Raw genomic sequence first — 18,512 nt, forward strand, 5'->3', positions numbered from 1 at the left:
AAAGAATTTAGGCTTGGCTACTTCATTTCTGCTGCTGTGTTTGTGCTGGCCTGAGCTTTTGTGCTTTCCATAGCAGCTGTGCACAGTAATTAACAGTTTGAAAAATAAGTTGAGAAATTTGGATGTTCATTTGGCTTGAGCTCACCTCCCAGGCTTGTGAATATTGGAGATTACACAGAGAAGGTGATGGGATTGAGTGGCTGAGCTCAAGGCAAAAGGCCTTGATGGGATCTTGCTTGTGGAAATTGTGTCTTGGTGACAGGAAAAATATGGTGTTTGTCTGGGCAAAGAAAGATGCTGGGAAGAAATATATGAAACTGCCCAGTGTACTGAATATCAATGCTTCTTTGTGTCACTCACAGTTTTGGAACAGAGAGGATGCAAACCATGCTTGGATTTTGAGAGATATGCAAGAGCTCTGAATCTGGATAGACAGACTTAATTTTGAGAGAGTGAGAGTTGCTTATTGAGGATAAAATGGATATTGCAGAAGGACTGAAAGGTTCACTGAAACTTTCAGCTTATTAAAGTCTAAGACATTAATTTCATTCTTTGAATCAATATATATATCTCCCAGAAAATTCTTCCTTTATGATGTATGGGTGTGATGTTAAAGTCAAAGCACACATGCTGTCTGCAGGCCATACAGAGGGAAGAGATGACAGACTCACCAAGCCACTTGTTTTATTAAATGTGTGGTGCCTGAAGGGAAGGGGCCCACATTATGATTATTTTAATTTTTATGCATCAGTAAGTATGTTTCCCTGTTGCACAAGAAGCACGTCAAAACCAGTCAGTCTTCCTGCACTGCAGGCTTCATATTCCCAATTGCTTAACACACCCAGCACTGCTGGCAGTTACCACCCTGGAAAAAGCCACTTTTCACATACTTTGTCAGATTGCAGCTCATACGTGGATTAAAGCACACATAATCCCTTAAACACCCAAAGAACTTTCTTGTAAAACTTTCTAAAACTATCCTTGGCCCACAGATGCAAACTGTGGCATTAAGACAGAGAGTTGTTTTCAAAGTTATAAATATCTTAGTTCTTATTGCTGTCACGGAATCTGTGGCATAATCCTATGAGGAGTAATGTGCTTGTCATGCCAGACAGTACAATTAATGTTTTGTTTACCCTTTCCCCATTTTGATTCTCAGTTTGTATCAATGCCAGCTCGAGGAGTGATGGAGGCTTTATGACATTTCTCTGACATGAAGTTGAGGCCACTCTCTCTCACGTGTCTCTCAGAACACTTTCTGCAGCTCTGACTTAACTGTTTTCACTTATTGTGTCTGACTGCTATGGAAATCCTTTTTATGTTGCAGCACATACTCTAAACCACAAATTGTACAGATCTGGATCACGAATTTATTCATTCCTTGTCTTCATCTAGCCCATGAAAGTCACCATGTGACTGAGCAGCTCTGGGAAGTGACTGGACACTTTCAGATGGTACCTTCCTGTTGAGTAGGATGGTTTTTACCACCCACCTTTCACACTGTAAATATGTCACTGTGTACAGTTTGAATAACTCCACAAGTCAAAATAAAGAGACAAAATGAAGCGAAGCAAAATAACTTGGCTATTCCAGTCATGAGAGTGGTAATTCTTTCAAGAGGTGCAGAGATGGGACTTTGTTTTAAAGTTGAACTGCTGTTGGCTGCAAGTTGTTACTGCTTGTGGTATGCCTTTGTATAGATGCTATACCTCTAACAGTCTTCCCGCTGCTGAAAGTGTCTGTGATCTCAAAAGTTAGGGTCCAAATGAAAATGCAGATGTGCAATAGGTTAAAATGTATCTGCTCTGCTCTTAAGGAACCATTTCTGCCATAGGGTAATTTTTTTTCTTACCCCCCCCCTCCCCCCGCTTCTTTCTTTTTCTTCTCTTTCTTTCTTTTTCTTTTTCTTGTAATTTTTTTAAATATTAGCCAACTAACCTGAACTTATCCTTCTACACATGTGCTGGAGTGTGGTTGGCACCCTGTAAGGTGAAGCTGAAGTACCAGTGGATATGTTTTTCACTTGGTATTTATCTGAACTTTGCAAACAGGCACTAGTGTTTAACACCCTATTATTCCCCAGCTTCTGGATGCTGACCCATATCCTTTTCTCCCTCTCTGAATCATTATCTGTAACAGCTTGGCATGAATGAGGCTTCATGAAACTCATTACAATCCCTTTTCCCTGTTGGAATTTCTCCTGGGCATGATGGAAATAAATTAATAGAGTTGTATGGCAGAATCTTGCACTACAGTGTTGATACTGTTATTGTCTGGATAAATAGGATGCTTGAGCTGCCTACTAATAATCTGACAGCTGCCTGGTAATAACCTTTCATAAAATTAAAACATTTTAGAAATTCTCTGCTCTAGTAGCAGACTAGCCTGTAATAGATGGGAAGTTTTAAAAATGATGATCTGTTGTTGTTCATGAATAAAAATTAACATAATATTCAGTTAGAAATTATTTTGATTAGATACTGGGATAAGAGATTTACATACATTAGGAACCCGGGAACATTTCAGAAGGCAAGGAACAGGAAGGAAGGGTTGAAACCCTGGTTAGAAAAAAGCCAGGCTGATGGCCCTGAAAGAATAAAAAAGTGCTGTAAAATGTGACGAAGCTGACTGATGTAGAGGAGCACAGATGTCAGATGGCTGTGATCCCCCAAAATGCCCATGGCTAATGTTCAGTGCATGTCAGAAAAGGCTGCAAAGAAAGCAGCACAAGTGCAATGAGTAGGGAGAGCAAATCAGGCTCCTTCCTATGTCAGTTGACAACGTGTCCAATACAGTTGGCAGCAGACCAAAGGCAAAACTTGCCAGTGCTAGAAGCCTGGAAAATGAGATGGGAGAACTGGGATGCTTGGTTTTGTATGATGAGCCTGGCAGAGAGGCAGCTCAGAGACCTTGCAGAAAGAGAGGAATCACTGGATGTCGTGTTCCCAGCCTGTCAGCTTCACAAAAATTGACAGAATAGAATGTGCGTGCAGAGAGCATTGTTTTTGGAGTCTAAAATGAAGTGTAACAAACTGAAACTGTTCATGAAAAAGAAAAAAGAACAGTATGAAATCCCTGTGGTTGGAAGTACTACACTGTAATAATAAAATTATAATGTTAGCATTGTATGATTATCCCCACCCTCAGTCAGGATACAGAAAAAGGAAAGAGTTTAGAGAACCTGCAAATTCAGGACAGGTAGTTATATGGGGATGTTTCAGCTACCAACAGAATTAATGCCTCATCATGTATGACAAGATATAGAAATACATTTTTTTTTGAGCTGCTTTCCAGAACAACTAGTCTGCAATCCCAGAAAAGATCTGTTCCTGCTTGCTTTGGTCCTGAATGGTGAGCAGGACCAGCTCAAGAAGTATGTAGGAGAGCTGATCTGTAATAGCAGTTGCAATATGATTTGGTTTAACACTGCAGCAGGAGAGACTAAGCAAAATAAATCCAGAACACAAGTGTTCAATTTAAAGAAAGGGAACTGCATACTAATAAGGGAAGTGTTTAAAGGGAAGAGAAAGGATCAAGGTAGGAGCAAGCTAAAAAGCAAGAAGCCTAGAGGTAGCCTAGCCACTTTTCAGAAATACTGTATTAGCATTCAAGACAAACTCTGCTGAAACTTGAATAGAAATCAGAGTGGTCCAGCAAAAAACCTACAGGACTAAATAGAAAATTAGGGTGATTTTCATGTAGGATGGACTGGCATTTGTAACAGAAATTTTGTCCTTCAGAATCAAGTGGAAAGTCCTTATGGCAGTTCAAATGTAACCAGGAAATTAAGAAGGTTAAGAGAGAGTTTTAGGAGTACCTTGCATAGGATGAGGGAAAAAACAATTAAAGAAAAAGAAGTTATTTTGATATGAGAAAAGCAGAAGTTTGTCCTGTCCACAGAAATGGCTCTAGAAAGGATGCTTGTTATGATAAACCGTGAGTCTGACTGCCATCCTTCAAAAGATGATAAACTTGGTAATGAAGATTAAGATTACTGAACAGGTAGTGAAACTGTTGGGAAAAAAAGATCTCCACCATAACTGGTGAAACATGAGAAATAAAAGAAATCTGGGTTTTGCAGCCACCCTTTCAGTTATCTGAGTTGGTCCAAGGTGCCCGTGGTCACTATACCAGGTCCTTGAACCTGCTGTGCCGTCTCACCCATGATGACTTTTGTCTGTCTTGTTTTCATTAGTCTAAAGCAAGAAAAAAAATCTGTGTTTTCAGGAGTCAGTAGGGAAACAAATTACAATGTTACTCTAGGAAGAAGGTCAAATAAGAAGGGAATGACTAGCAGGGCATCTAAGACATGGAGTGTGTGTGGTGTAGGTGAGAAAAGACTGGGTGGTCAAAGACACAGAGAACAAAGAAATTTTAGTGGATGTATCCCATACATAGGAGGCAGCAGAGTAGCTGGAAGGGTGGATGGAGACCGAACCATGAGTGTGTGAAATATCTGTGGTACATGCAGGAACAAGGATCGTGTGTAATATATGAAGGAAAACAATTCCTTAAGTGGGTATTTTCAGTGTAGGGTTGTTGTGACTGTCCTTCCAACACACAGTTGACCTCCTTGGCTCTCAGGTGCAGACCCATGCCTGCTTCCTTCCCAGATGTTTTAACTCTAGGGTTTTGTCTGTTGCTATTAATCCGTACAGGAAGCACAGATGATGGGCAAAAGGGATGGTGAACATAAAGCAGAGAACAGAAAGCATAGGTGGCTTCTAATGTATGAACAGTGAAAACTCTGTCTTCTTAGATCTTGGGTTTTGCCTGCTTTGGACTTGGAAATAACCTTTCTCAACACTGAGATGCTCTTTAAGAGAGAACATTTTTACATTTGTAGCTGCAGAGGCTGCTGTGGTGACTAAATATACAGCAAGGTCATAAGGTCTAAATGGAGCTCAGAATCTCAGTAAAGAAGATAAATTTAAAGGAAGCATAATTGCACGGTGTTTGGACAAATAAACCAAATATTACACTGCAGTTATTAGGGAATCATCAAAGCTAGTATCTCTGGTATTCTAAAATGGGCTCTTCAAATAGCACAGTTATTCCTCGGGGGAGGGTTAAACAGCAAATTCACTTGTGACTAAGACCACAAACCCACCAAGGAAGCATGTATGTTTTTCAATTGTCTGAATTATCATTCTTATCTAAATGGATCTATTGATCATTAATGATCTAGAAACCCCTAAGGCATGACAGGCAACTGAGGGAAATCCAATAAGCTTTCTACCACCGCTGAATACCAAGAAGTGAAAATACTACTGTTGTGTCCTTATACCATATCTGTGAAACACTGCATGAATTAATAAACAGGATTTTCTGGATGCTACAGGCTGACCTTCAGTTCTCTTAGCTTATACAGAGATCTAATCAGTACAACCTTCTCTTCAAACAGTACCTATTTTCAAACAATATACTAAAAATTAGAATTATCTTTATTAAGATGATGGAGTGCATAACACCTATAAAAGTCCTAAATTGTATTTAGGGCCTTACAGATATCTTTACCATGAACACAGTATTCCAAACACTAGTCTTTATATTATTACTTAAAGCAAATTCAAACATTTTTTAGAAATTGGTATGTTCACTTATGTGAAATAAAGACATTTGCCAATGCAGACATAGCTGAATGTCTTAGTTATTTTCCATGTCTTATTGAGTTAAAAATCCTGGTTTGTAACCAGGGATACACGTGACAATGAATGGGATAAGAAAAGCCTAATTTGAGTCTTCCATCAGAAGTCACCAAAGATTGTCGTTTTCTATTGGCTTTCAGATATTTAAGAACACTTGTTTATTTAGAAGTAAGAAGTTCCTGTTTTAGGAAACGACATGAATGAGAGGATCTCTTAGATTTACCAGAACTGTCTGGTATTATATCACAGGTTGTGATATCAGTAAGATTGGTCAAGGGCATCTGGGGCTAGTCACTCAAGACCCGATTCAGACAGGGCCTTATCTACTGTCTAGTGTCTATCCAGTAGCTTTTAATGTGATTTAGACCAATAAAACAGTCTAGTTCTAGAGTTTCTCTTCTGGAAAGTCTCACCGCTTCCACCAGAAATGCTCATGCATGAAACCACTTTAATTAAAGCATGCTAATTTCGATCTCCTCCTTAAATAATGCTCAGTGTCAACAGCATCAAAGTTGATGCGTGGTCACAGGGTTCAAGGGATAAAAATTCCAGAAGATTTCATGCTCCTTGTAATAACCAGGCCTGGGGCCAAGAGCCCATCAGCCCCGTCCGTGTCAGTGCAGCCCAGAAGACGTTTCTCAGCCTCGTCCGGCGCTGCAGGCAGGACAGCGTGTCAGCTCTGATTAGCTGTGCTGGGAGTGCTTTAGCGTGGGCATGGTGCTGATCTAACCTGCTTTTGGTACCCAAGTGACTCCATCCTCTGATGTGGACAGCACGAGCTGTGTTTGCTGCGGGGTTACTGGAATTAACTCTGCTCCGTTGCGTGGTACAGACGTGCGCTCTCTGCTGTGAAATCGTTTGTATGGGAGAGGGGAAGGAGGAAGATTCATACCCACTAAAGTCCAATATTGCTCCTTCAAAGCAGTAATGAAAGAGTGTGTGCTGAGTACAGCACTACCTTTCCCCCAGTGAACGAATAAGAACAATATCAAATAGTGGATAGCAGTTCAATAAGAGAGCAATAAATCTGTCTTAATTCTGAACAAGGCACGGCTCATGTAGAGGAAATAGTACATGTGCACATAGTAAAGATGTATATCATAATGAATATGTACAGTTTTAATCCTGGTATTTCTTAGTTCAGTAATTCTTGGCTATGCTTTTCATGTCCTTGTAAGTTATTTTTATAAGCAATATATAAACATATTTAAGAAATCCTACCTTAATGATACTGTGTTTTTAGTAATGTTTTAACTTTTTTTTCCATTTTTGAATGGTAATTTGCATGTTTTTTCTTGTACTCAGGTGCATATGTATGTTTATAATGTATGGAATAACAAATCAAATAAAGCTTCCAGTGGAGTTTTTGCATAAAGCTGTGTTTGGCTTGGGTTGCTTATTATTTTTTTCAATTAAACAGTGCTTTTCAGGATCTTATACCCCAAATAAACTTGCCAGATACCTTTTAGACAACAGACTAGAAAGAAGACCTAATCCCGTGACTACAAAGCAACCAAGTTTTATTAAGCTAACCTGCTATTGAATGTAATAGAAGAGTTTAAAAATCTGTCAGGAATGAAACAAAACAGAGAAAGGGAACAGGTAATATGGCACAAGGAGCAAGAGATAAGACTTGATGCCATGGGGGATATGACAGGATTCTTGACTGGAGAGAGGAAACATATTCTGCATTGTAATTGGCAACCTTGCAGGAGTAAATAATTGTGAGAGAATGAATGTGTTTTAATGAGTGTGTGATACTTCTTGAAAAAATCCAAGCATTTTCTTTCTTTATGATTTCCTGATAAATTAATAAATCAATAACGAGTATTTTGCTACCTCTTCGATCTTGCTGGAATCAGATGCTACGTGTGGCTTCTACTCAGGTCACTATATTTCTGGTCAGTTCATATTGTTTTGTCTCATTCTGATATAATAAAAATGTTCTTCCTTTTAGCCCTCTAGTAGGTTGTTATTGTCCTAGGCTTTTTCCTGCTTGCATTAGGATAGACATGCTGCATTTTAAAAAATCTACACCTTTCTGCAAGCATGGCTCACTATAGCATTACAATGCATTATTAATTCAGTTCTTAGCAGATTAAGATAAATCACACACTGGGTATTATAAGAAAGCTTTGGGATTTAAGGATGCGAGGTGAGGCTGGCACCTCCTTAGGAGGAGTTAGGAGACTAGAGGGGGTTGCTGCTAGAGATCTTCAAGGAATTTGCCTGGGGCCAAACATGTGATGCTTTCATTAATGACCTCTGTGCAATAAGGAAGAGTTTGCTAATGAAACCTGCTGTTGGCTACAGCTGGGAAACATTGTTACTGTGCAAAAGAACTGCAGTGTGATAAAGAGGAACTGAATAACCTTGAGGACAAACAAGAGATAAAAGGAAGAAATTCGGCAGCTGAGAGAACAGATTCATGCACTTAGAGGCTGTTCATGAGAGTTTTCTCCTATGAGACCGTAGCTGCCATCTAACCCAGTCAAGGTCAGGATCCACTAAAGTTTCAGTTATTGTTCATGTGAAAAACTGCTTGTAGCTTAAACATCATGGCATTTTTATCAAATCAAAGCTGATGCAAGTTTTGCAAGTTATATGTTTTCCTGTCTTTCCTGCTTGCACAGCCCTCCTGGAAACACATAGGAGGTGGCCACACCAAATACACACTGAGCAGCACAAGCTTCTTTCTCACACTTAGCAGAAGAAAAATTCACTTGTCCATCCCATTTGAAGGCAGAATCTGAGTCTCTCAGGAAAGTGTGTTAGCAAGTAGGATCAAGAATAATCTGCTTCAAGTTATCTGTGTTCTCCAGTTGAAATACATTTACCATATATAAAATAACTTAATACTGATTGCAACAGGAACTGCACTTGATCTTACAAACAACACATCCAGCTATCAAGATGTGGGGTCATTTTCACTTTCTGGCCCAAGGACTTAACAAACTTTATGTTTGGTTGGTTTTGACAGGTAATTGCCTTCCTCAGTGTTAAACTGACCAGCAAATCCATTCCTCATCAGATACATTTCTTGAAGACAGGCTTGAGTGTTTGAAACTTCTAATTTATTTTTTTTTCCCAGCTGCATTAGGCCATCTAATAAAAGGTGTCACCTGCCTTGACAAATGTTGCTTGCTATTTTCTAGCCATGAGAAAGTGCAGTTTCACAACTGGCTTCTGTGCTACTGCTGAGAGCTGGGGCCTAATTTGTCCTCTCCTCCTGTAAGCTGCTTCTGCCATTTTTACTGCACTGTGGTGAAACTTGACCAAATAAAAAGTTACTGCCAGGCCAGTTGACAAATGTTGATACTAGAACCAGGGAGGGATGGAAATGTCTAGTAGGCAGAGTGGTACTGCCCCTCAGGCCAGGACTGGCCTCATGGATGTGATGGAACTGTGCCTCATGGATCCCCGTTCATCATTAATGTGTTGGAAATGTGAAATACTGTGCTGCTTACATTCCTGTTGAATTTGGACCACAGTCTTTGCACATCAATTTTAGTTTAGAAGGAAAGACTGATGAAAATGCCTTTGAGATGTCCATGTAACAGTAACAGTGGTAACTCATAATCACTGCTGACAATAAGTACTGTATTGATCCACAAGGATGGGACCCTGGGAACAAAATGTTGCTTAAAAGCGAAGTACTTACTCTTCTGATTCTTTCTTAAATGTCTTCCAGCAGTGGTCCTGCAGTGACATCTCTCATTATTTGTCACGGCTGAAAGGCTGCTTCTGCTCCTCATGAGATGTTTTGTGCTGTACAATAGGTCTCAGGTTTACTGTTATTTGAAGTTCCCTCATGGATTTTTTCCTTTTCAAAGAGTTTCAAAGCAGTCTTTCCTTACTGATCTTTCACAATCACTAAAACATTGGAAGAGCATACAGGCTGTGACAGAAAACAATAAAGTTAAGGCAATTCCCAGCTGAGGGTGATATGGCACCATATATCCATCACATAGGCTTAGGCATTAGAGAGAAAATTAGGCGGCTTGTTGAAGTCGTGGCATTGTGCCTGGGTGTTGGAAGGACACACAACACTTCCCATCATTAAATGAGGATTTAATGTTCAGGGTGCTCAAATGTTTCTCATTTTTTCTAAAACAAACCTTCATTAGCATGTTTGTTTAAGCAGTACAAACTGTCCTGTCCCCGCTGCACAACAGCGGCCACGAGGCTTTGGTTGCAGCTGCCAGTCTGTTCTGACAGGTGCTTGGATGCCATCTGCACATGTGTGCTTTGCTTTGCTTTGCACAGAGAAAATATGATTTTTAAAGGGTCAGGATACCACATTACTGATTGGTGAAACGTGGAAATATGTTCATAAAACCAGTGGTAGTAGGTGCAGTACTGTCCTTCTGTTTTACTTCTTTAATTTTCTTCTAGTTCCTTTGATTTTTTTTCCATGGAGTTTTATTTCTACTTGCAGGACATCTTTATTCAAGGGTAATAAGATTCTAGAAATCAGTGTTTGTTATGGAAATTGTGGCCTGACTTTAATGTTAGCCTTGATGACTGCTGAAAAAGCTATTAAGAAATACCAACTATTACAAATCTATTTCTACAGTGAAACACAAAAAAAGAAAACAGATTTTTGTGGTCATTAAGGACAAACCACTAACCTCCATTAAGGCTGATACAGTCCACGCTTTCCTCTCAGTAAGTCACCCCAGCTGCCTCTTGGAGTCATTGCCCACTGGTCAGCTCCAGGACTCCTCGTGCCATATGTTACTGGAACAGGGTCTCTGCTCCTTCAGGTGCAGCCTCCGTGGGTTTAATGTACATAACCTGTCAATTCAGGCCTCCACTGGACTGTGTGTGAATTACTGAGTGTAGATGATGCTCTCTAAGGTGAGAAGAGATTTCAGCCTCCCTGGCAAGGTCTCCAGGTTGCCAGTGTTTGGAATAACACTGCAGTTAGAGCACACTGCTGGCATGGTATCAAGACAGCAATTTGCTCCTTTGTCAAACTAACCTTGCAGTTATCGGTCTGGGCAGCAGATTGGGTCTTCCCTTGCTGGGTAAGCCCTCCACCACTTCAGTCAGACAAAAATCCTGTCTTACATCTGCATTTGTTACTTTAAATCTCCACTTCAGTGCTGTATGGTAGAAAGTATTGTTTCCTCTGGTGACTGGAGTATCAGATGTTCCAAATGCAGTTTACATACAGTCTAAGAAAGCAGAGAGAAATTATCATTTTTTCCTATAGAAGATCCTTACTATCATTGTCAAAAAGTACCAGTGAAGAAAAAGCACAGCAAAGTTAAATTAAGAGATTTTTCAACAACATAATTAGACTTTTTTAGTAGCATTAAGAGAAGGAGGCTTAATTTCTTAAATAGTTTGTTGAATTGATTTTTTTCCATAAAATACTGAACTCCATTTTAGCCTCCATGATCATAGAATCAGAGAATCATGGGTTGGAAAGGACCTCTGAGATCACCAATTCCAATGCTTCATTTTTCTTTTTTAAAATTTTTTTAAAATCCAATCTCTGGAAAAGTCCACTTCGCGTTTTCCCCCCATTCCATACTGTGGAAAAATCCAGTTTGGGTTTTCCTCTCCATTCCATACTCTGGAAAAATCCAGTCCATGTTTTCCCACACAATTCCATACTTTGGAAAAATCCAGTCTGGGTTTTTCACTCCATTCCGTACTTTGCCAAAATCCAGTCTGGGTTTTACCCTCCATTCCGTACTCCGGAGAAATCCAGTCTGGGTTTTCAACTCCATTCCGTACTCTGGAAGAAATACAGTCCGGGTTTTTCACTCCATCCCGTACTTTTCAAAAATCCAGTCCGGGTTTTACCCTCCATTCCATGATCCGGAGAAATCCAGCCCGGGGTTTTCACTCCATTCCGTACTCCGGAGAAAACCAGCCCGGGTTTTCCAATCCATTCTGTACTTTGGAGAAATCCAGTCCGGGTTTTCCCCCACCCCCCAAAACGGCCCCGGGACTCCCCGACAGGGGCACCGCAAGGTGTGAACCCCCCCAAGGTGACACCAGAACAGTGGCTTATTTATTGTAACATCATAAATGTTATGATGGATCACGATGCAATGAATTTCCTCTGCTCTCTCTTGTGTAGGAATGCTACACGTACACAATGCAGACAACCTCAGGCCCTGTGGGAGAACGGAGTCCCTCAAATGGCGAGAGGTGTCCCGGGAGGCGACTCACCTGAGTGGGGGGCGGAACCCCGCCCATCCACCAGGGATTTAAGCGGCTGCCGGGAGCACCTGCGACCCTGCCTGCGGGAACAGGGGCGGGGCACGGCAGTGAGCGAGGCGGTTCGTGCGGGCAGGGCAAGCAGGAGGGGCACGGCCACCTCCCAGCTCTCTCAGGTGAGCTTTCCCCCCCCCCTCCCAGCTACTCAACTGAAGCCAGCAATGGTTTCCAAAAAAGTGAAAGCTGTTGCTGCTGTTATCACGAGGGGTGTGTTAACACAGACGGAACCCCCCAAGAAGGACACCAAGTTACACCCGGTTCTTCGACGCCAGGTGACTTCTGTCCCTGTTTTTCGGATCACCAACGCTTAGTGTTACTTAAGTCTGTCATAATATTGTCTGTGCTTTACCAGAGAGATACCTTCATGAAATGCTCCATGAAGGACATGCTTTTATACTTTTATGAGCAGAACACCTAATCCTGTTTCCATTCACACAGTTAATGTACTTTGGGCTGCCTGGGAACTGAATCGTGGCCGTGAGAGGGCCAGAGAAGGATCTGTGTTTTAGCTGCTGTACTATTAAATGCTGGGTGCATTATATGTGAGTGCTATTAATAGTTAAAAAGCAATTTAAGAGTAAACTTTGTTGTACAATGAAGCAAAACAAACATGTTTTCTTCCTCCCCTCCACAAAACCAAAGCTGGATACCTGGAGACTTCTAAAATGAATTGGTATTGGGGAGCTTCTTGAAGAAAAATTAAATGTGGGGTAACTAATAGAATTTATTGAAACTTGGGAAATTATATTACCTGTTTCCAAGCTGTAATACTCCATAAGAGAGCACTAAAATCACTTGACTGTTACAGGCTTATATGATGAATGTACATTATGAGTGCACTTCTTGTCTTTCTGTAAACCCATAGCTGACTCCCTATCTGCAAAAACAGACCTTTTCACACCTGAAAAGGTCAACCATTAGCTTTATTTGTGAGGTAGTACCTGAGATTGCCATCTCAGTGATTTATACCCACCCACTGGTGTGGGGAGCTTGTTTTCCTCACGCCTAGTATATGAAGAAACTGGGTTACAGAGCAGCCACATCTGCACAGTTCCACAGAAGCTGAGCTTTCTACTGCTGGGGCTTTTGTTGGTGCTCATCACCACCTCCACAGCCTCACCCTCTCTCGTGCAATGGCTCCAGTGCGTGGCCAACCCAGAGGGCTGAACTGTCTGCCAGAAATCCTCCTGAGCTCACACCTTGTTGAGTTAGACAGATGCCAGTTCTAGAAAAAGAGCTGACATGCTTAGCCTGCCTTCAGATGTGCATCCACTGTGAGCCTTGCCCTCTGAACAAGGGATAATCAGACTAAAATGGAAGAAGGGTGACTGAGGTGGCTGATCAAGGACACTTGCTGACTGTCCTCTAATACAGACAGAGGCATCAGGTGGTGGAAGGTTGGCAGAAAGAAACAGAACTAAGGAGGAAAGCTCCTCTGTACATGTTCACTGGTTTATTTGTCAAGGTCTGGGTCTTCGCTACATTCCAGGTTAATTCAATAGTTCCCTGTATTTCTGGGAGATTCGGTTAGGGCTGTAGGACACCAGAGCACCACTTTTGAATCAGGTGCTCTGCCTACAGTAAGTTTCTGGAGGCTGGAAAAATATTTTGGAGAAAAAAACCCCTCTGTTGTGCACTATGTATGTTCTCTCTGGGTTATTTGTTGTTGGCTGCTGCAGAGGACACGTACTAAGTCAAACAAAGACTTGTTCAGACCTGTGTTGTTCAGATATAGTGTGCTTAACACCTGTTGGGCTCAGGAAAGGAGTCAGACTCCCAGGAATTCTACTGCCCTGCTCAGAGACAATGTCCTGTGGAAGGCTGGCTATGTGCAGGTATAATGCAAGGGGCTCCTTTTGTACCTTGCTGAGTTAACACCTGCTGGGTTTTAACCCTCTGAAGTGCTGAGTGTGCTTTATCTAGAGATAGGTAACCTCTGCGTTTCAGACATCTAAAATATAGTATGTGGCTGTGGGTTCTGCAAAGGAAACAAACTTTGGCTATGGGAAGGAAAGGATTCAATCTGTGCTTTTTTTCCCCTCAGTACTACATTCCTAATTTTTGTGAGGTTCATATGTAACACAGTGCTTGTTCTTTATGTATGGATGTGCACACAGGCACATGGGTGACATCTGTGGGTCACATAAAACATAATTTTGAAGTGTATGTATCAATACTACTCAGTACTCAAAAGGAATGGTGCAAGAACTGGAAAAATTTGAGAGATCAGTGAAAAGCAGAAGATGAAATGAGGAGAGCAGCCTGTCAAATGCTGCTCGATTGTGCTCTTTGGCAAGGTGATTTCTGTAGATGTTGACCTTTCAGCAGCTATTTTGAAAGAAGCCAGCATTTTGGTTAGCAAATGCAAGGATAGCTAATACTTGCAGTCAGCAGAAGATTTTCAGTGTCAGGCTACTACACAGAGGAGCAAAGTATTCAGTGCTATTTATATTCCTTTTCAGTTATGAATTTTCAAGTGCTTTGCATCATTTAAGTCCAAGTATTGACGGATGTTGAATATTTTCAACTACCAGTGAAGTCACAAGGATGTGAGGTCAGCTCCAACACGATGAGACCTTGAGCTCGTAAGGTCAGCCCTATCCTGACTCTTTGGAAGAGGTTTTACTGAAACACAATGAAGTTCTTAATCCTCATCTTCCTCAATATTTGTTATTACTTAAGCAGAGAAAATCTGTACTGGAGAGTATTAGGCCAGGAAGAATGGTTATTAAAGAGTGATTATTGTTAGCATTGTCTTGGACACCCGTATGGTGTGGATTAGCATAGTCATGTTGTGATTAATGGCCTTATCAAAACTCAGAAAAATTACAGAACTTACACAAAGGAATGCAATATCTGCTGCCACCACAGAACTCAATAACAAGGCAAAGCATGAAACAGTGTTTGATGTCATTAATAAAATCTATCATGGGATGTAGAAAAGTATTTGCAATTGCATCAGTCCTTGAGAAAAAGGCAGATAAGGCAGCTGCGGTGATAGGAAAGATAATACATTAAAGAAAAATTATCATATCTTTGGGGATCTTTTTACTGGGAGATGAAGGGAAGCTTTTCTTCATTAAGGGAAACTGCAGTTGTCTGAAAGCATGGAGAACATCATGGCTAGAAATCTTCACTCTTAAAGCAAGAATTCTTAAAATAGACACACCCCCCTACAGGTGCCTACGTGTTTTATGTAACCAGTGCTGTCTCTTCAAATGACAGTTTCAGCTGCAGTTGTGTTTCTACCTTTGTGTCAGCTAATGACTCCTTATAAAGAGTGCACCCACTGTTTTTTCTCATCTGTTTCAGCTAATAATATCCTATAACAATGAAAATGCAGCAAGTGTTCAGGCCCTTAGTTCTTAGTTTTAGCTAAGCCATACCATAAAGCTTTGTAAGTCTTCAGAACTTGAAGTTACTTTATTCTTGCCTAAATTGTTGTATGGTTTTGCCTTTCCTTGAGCACTGAAATCTGCAGGTTTTGTGACCTGTTTTTTCTGTGTTGGCTTCATCCCCTTAGAAAATGTGGATGCTTTTACGATTAAATGATTGCACATTCCTGTGAAATAGAAGACAATAGGCACATGGATCAAGTCATAGGCACTTGTGTCAAACACTGCATTTAGGAGTAGCCTAAGATCCTCTCTGGAAGGAGGCTAATTTTAGTATCCTGCTGCTACAATTCAGAGCAACAACTGAGTGAGCTGGGGTTGTTTAGCCTGGAGAAAAGGAGGCTTAGGAGAGACCTTATCACCCTCTACAGGAGGATATAGCCAGGGAGTCATTTTCTCCTCCCAGATAACAAGTCACAGGATACAAGGAAACGGCCTCAAATTGTGCCAGATAAAGTTTAGATTGAATCCTAGGAAAAATTTCTTTGTCAAAAGGGTTGTCAGGCATTGGAACAGTCTGCCTAGAGAAGTGGTGGAATCACCATCCTTGAAAGTGTTAAAAAACATATGGATGTGCAGCTGGGCATGTGGTTTACTGGTGAACATGGCAGTTCTGGGTTACCAGTTGGACCTGATGATCTCTGAGGTCTTTTTCAACCTTAACTATTCCACGATGCCACACAATCAGTTACTAAATAAGTTGTGCCCAGACTTGGAGAGAAGGAATTCCATGTTACCACTGGCATGAAATAGATATATGGGGCACTGGGATAGAAGCACATATTTCAGTCACTTGAAATCTGGCACAAAGTAGAGAGGCACAGATTACAGAAAAGTGCAAATTTGAGGGAAGTGGGAAGGTCTACAGTATTACAGAATCACAAAATATTCTGAGTTTGAAGGGACTCACACAGATCATCAAGTCCAGCTCTTAAGTTTATGGCCCATATGGGGATCAAACCCTCCACCTTGGCATTATTAGCATCATGCTCTAACCAACTGAGCTGTGTGCAAGTTATCAGCAGATTTTTAACCACCCAACACCAGTACAAAACGCCAGGCATGAACAAAATTCCAGGATTCCCTGAGAGAGGTTCCTGCTTTTGCCCAAGCTCTTAGTAAACTGACCATCACCTGTTTTAGTGCTGCTGACAATGAGTGTCCAGGTCTTGAAGGAAGTCTCACTCTCATGGCTTTGGGTACTGATGAGATCATCCTGATCATGCTCAGAGAAGGAGCAGAGGTCAATCTCCAGTTTTTCTTCTGTCAGCAAATTGGAGCTATTCTGTCCTTCCTAACACTCTAAACGGGCACTTAAACATCTAGTTCTTATCTTATTAATGAGGAGATATTTTCATTGCTGTAGCTGAATGACTTAAAGTAATTGAGAGCTCACTGGGCACATGGCCAAAGATCTGAGCTAGAAAAATCAAATCATTTATGGATTTTTCTACTTATTCAGCCTGCTTGAACCACCTACTGATGCAAGGCCTGGAGGTCGCAGGGGGTCCTAAAGCTTAATGTGATAATATTTTAAATGAATCTTATCGAGTTGGCTTAGATTCATATAAGACTGTGGTCTTTCTTTCTTTCTCTTTTCTCCTTTCAGTTTTTGTCAATCTGAACCATCCAGTGGTAGAAGACATGCAGAAGGACTACTCAATGAGTTGCATTTTGAACAAGGAGTCTCACAAGGACGAGGTAACAGTCAAGCCTGCTCCGTCAGGGTAGGGGCTAAATCTGTGGCTTGTTTCTTGAAACGTTTCTTCAGCTGCAACCTGTTCACTGGCTGCTGAGGTGCTTGCCAGAAAAAACTGCTAGATGCTTTTAAGATCCTGGAGAATGCACATCAACTGTATGTGAAAGGGTTTATTTCAGTGCATGTCTGAAGGAGGAACATCTGTCTGATGATAACTGTGCTCCTCCAAGCAGTGATGTCTTGCACCTGCGTTACTCAGGCTTAAAAAGGTCTCTGCAGCCAGGAGCTGGGTTCTAGCTGGAGTAGTGGATGACACCAAGGTGCCTTCAACTCTTGGACTTTTACCATTAGCCCAAGCAGGAGCTGGGCTGTGGGAGCTGTGTGCTGACCTGAAAATGAAATGCGTGGATGTTCTCACTTGATTTGCTTACTCTGCCATAAGTGTGGGTTTAATGCTTTTTTTAGTGTGGCACCGTTCTTGGGCGCTGTTAAACATAGCCCATATGCCTGTCAGCATAATTCTGGTGCATTCACTTTCAATTCTCCTGATTATTTTTCAGGAGGTTATTAAAAAAAATTCCGAAAGGAAAACACACCTGCTAGGTGAAGACAGATTATTCAAGTGTCAGGAGAAAACCTCCTCCATATGTGCTGCAATAAAAGCAAAGAATCTTAAAATAGACTTCAGTGACTTGCATAATAATTGAAACACAGTTTACTATGGAGGCAGCATCAATGTAACTAAAGAAACTTCCTTGTCTGATGGCCCTGGTTGAGAAAATGGTATATCAAAGTGCTTCAATCACTGCTTGAAGACTACAATCTGTGTCAGTCAGATTGAGAACACATTATGCACCTTCTTTCTCACCATCTGCCCAACAATCAGTTGAACTTAATCTAAAAGTGATGGAAAAGCAGCCCTCAGTAACTTGAGAACATGACATTTATCACATTTAATATCTGCTGAAGAAAATGTCTGTTAATAAGAGGGTGCTGAATCTTGCACTAAAATAATAGTGGAGAAATTCTTTGGGTTTCTGTCTTCATTTTTATATAAAACTGTCAATGAAATGCTATCATCTTGCTTGTCAATGTGTAATTGTCTTTTAATTATTGGCTGCTAAGTAGTAATTTTTTCCCATTTACTGGTTTCAAAGGCAAAAATCTTTTCACAAAACCTTCCCAGACTGGAGGAAGTGAAACTGTTTCACTGTCTTCAACCACAGATGTACATCCTATTCTTAGGTGAACCTATCCTTTCTACCTTCAGCCTACCCTATGAATAGGAAATCTTTGCATAGGCTCACCACAGTGAATTAATTGTGTGTTGCCTGGTGATGAATGAAGGTACGTGCATAGACCTCAGTCATTGCCATATCATAATGTCAAAACCTAGGTATTCCAGCTGATTAATTTGGAGTGTGAGAGAAGGATGAGGGAACAGCCCATGCTGATTTTCTAATTGTCAGCTATGACTTTCTTGCAAAGCATTCAACTTGCCTGGAACTTCCTTTGTGAAGCAATAGCTCAACA

General features: G+C 41.0%; 1 long non-coding RNA gene across 1 annotated transcript; it reads left to right on the forward strand.

The window, feature by feature from the left end:
- Nucleotides 1-10,296: 10,296 nt before the first annotated feature.
- On the forward strand, nucleotides 10,297-18,190 carry LOC116789103. Its single transcript, XR_004357891.1, has 4 exons — nucleotides 10,297-10,316; nucleotides 11,746-12,001; nucleotides 16,890-17,007; nucleotides 18,137-18,190. It is a non-coding gene; the product is annotated as an uncharacterized LOC116789103 (long non-coding RNA).
- The last annotated feature ends 322 nt before the right edge of the window (nucleotides 18,191-18,512 follow it).

The sequence above is a fragment of the Chiroxiphia lanceolata genome, chromosome 6 (genome assembly GCF_009829145.1).
Source record: "Chiroxiphia lanceolata isolate bChiLan1 chromosome 6, bChiLan1.pri, whole genome shotgun sequence".
Classification (NCBI taxonomy): Eukaryota; Metazoa; Chordata; class Aves; order Passeriformes; family Pipridae; genus Chiroxiphia; species Chiroxiphia lanceolata.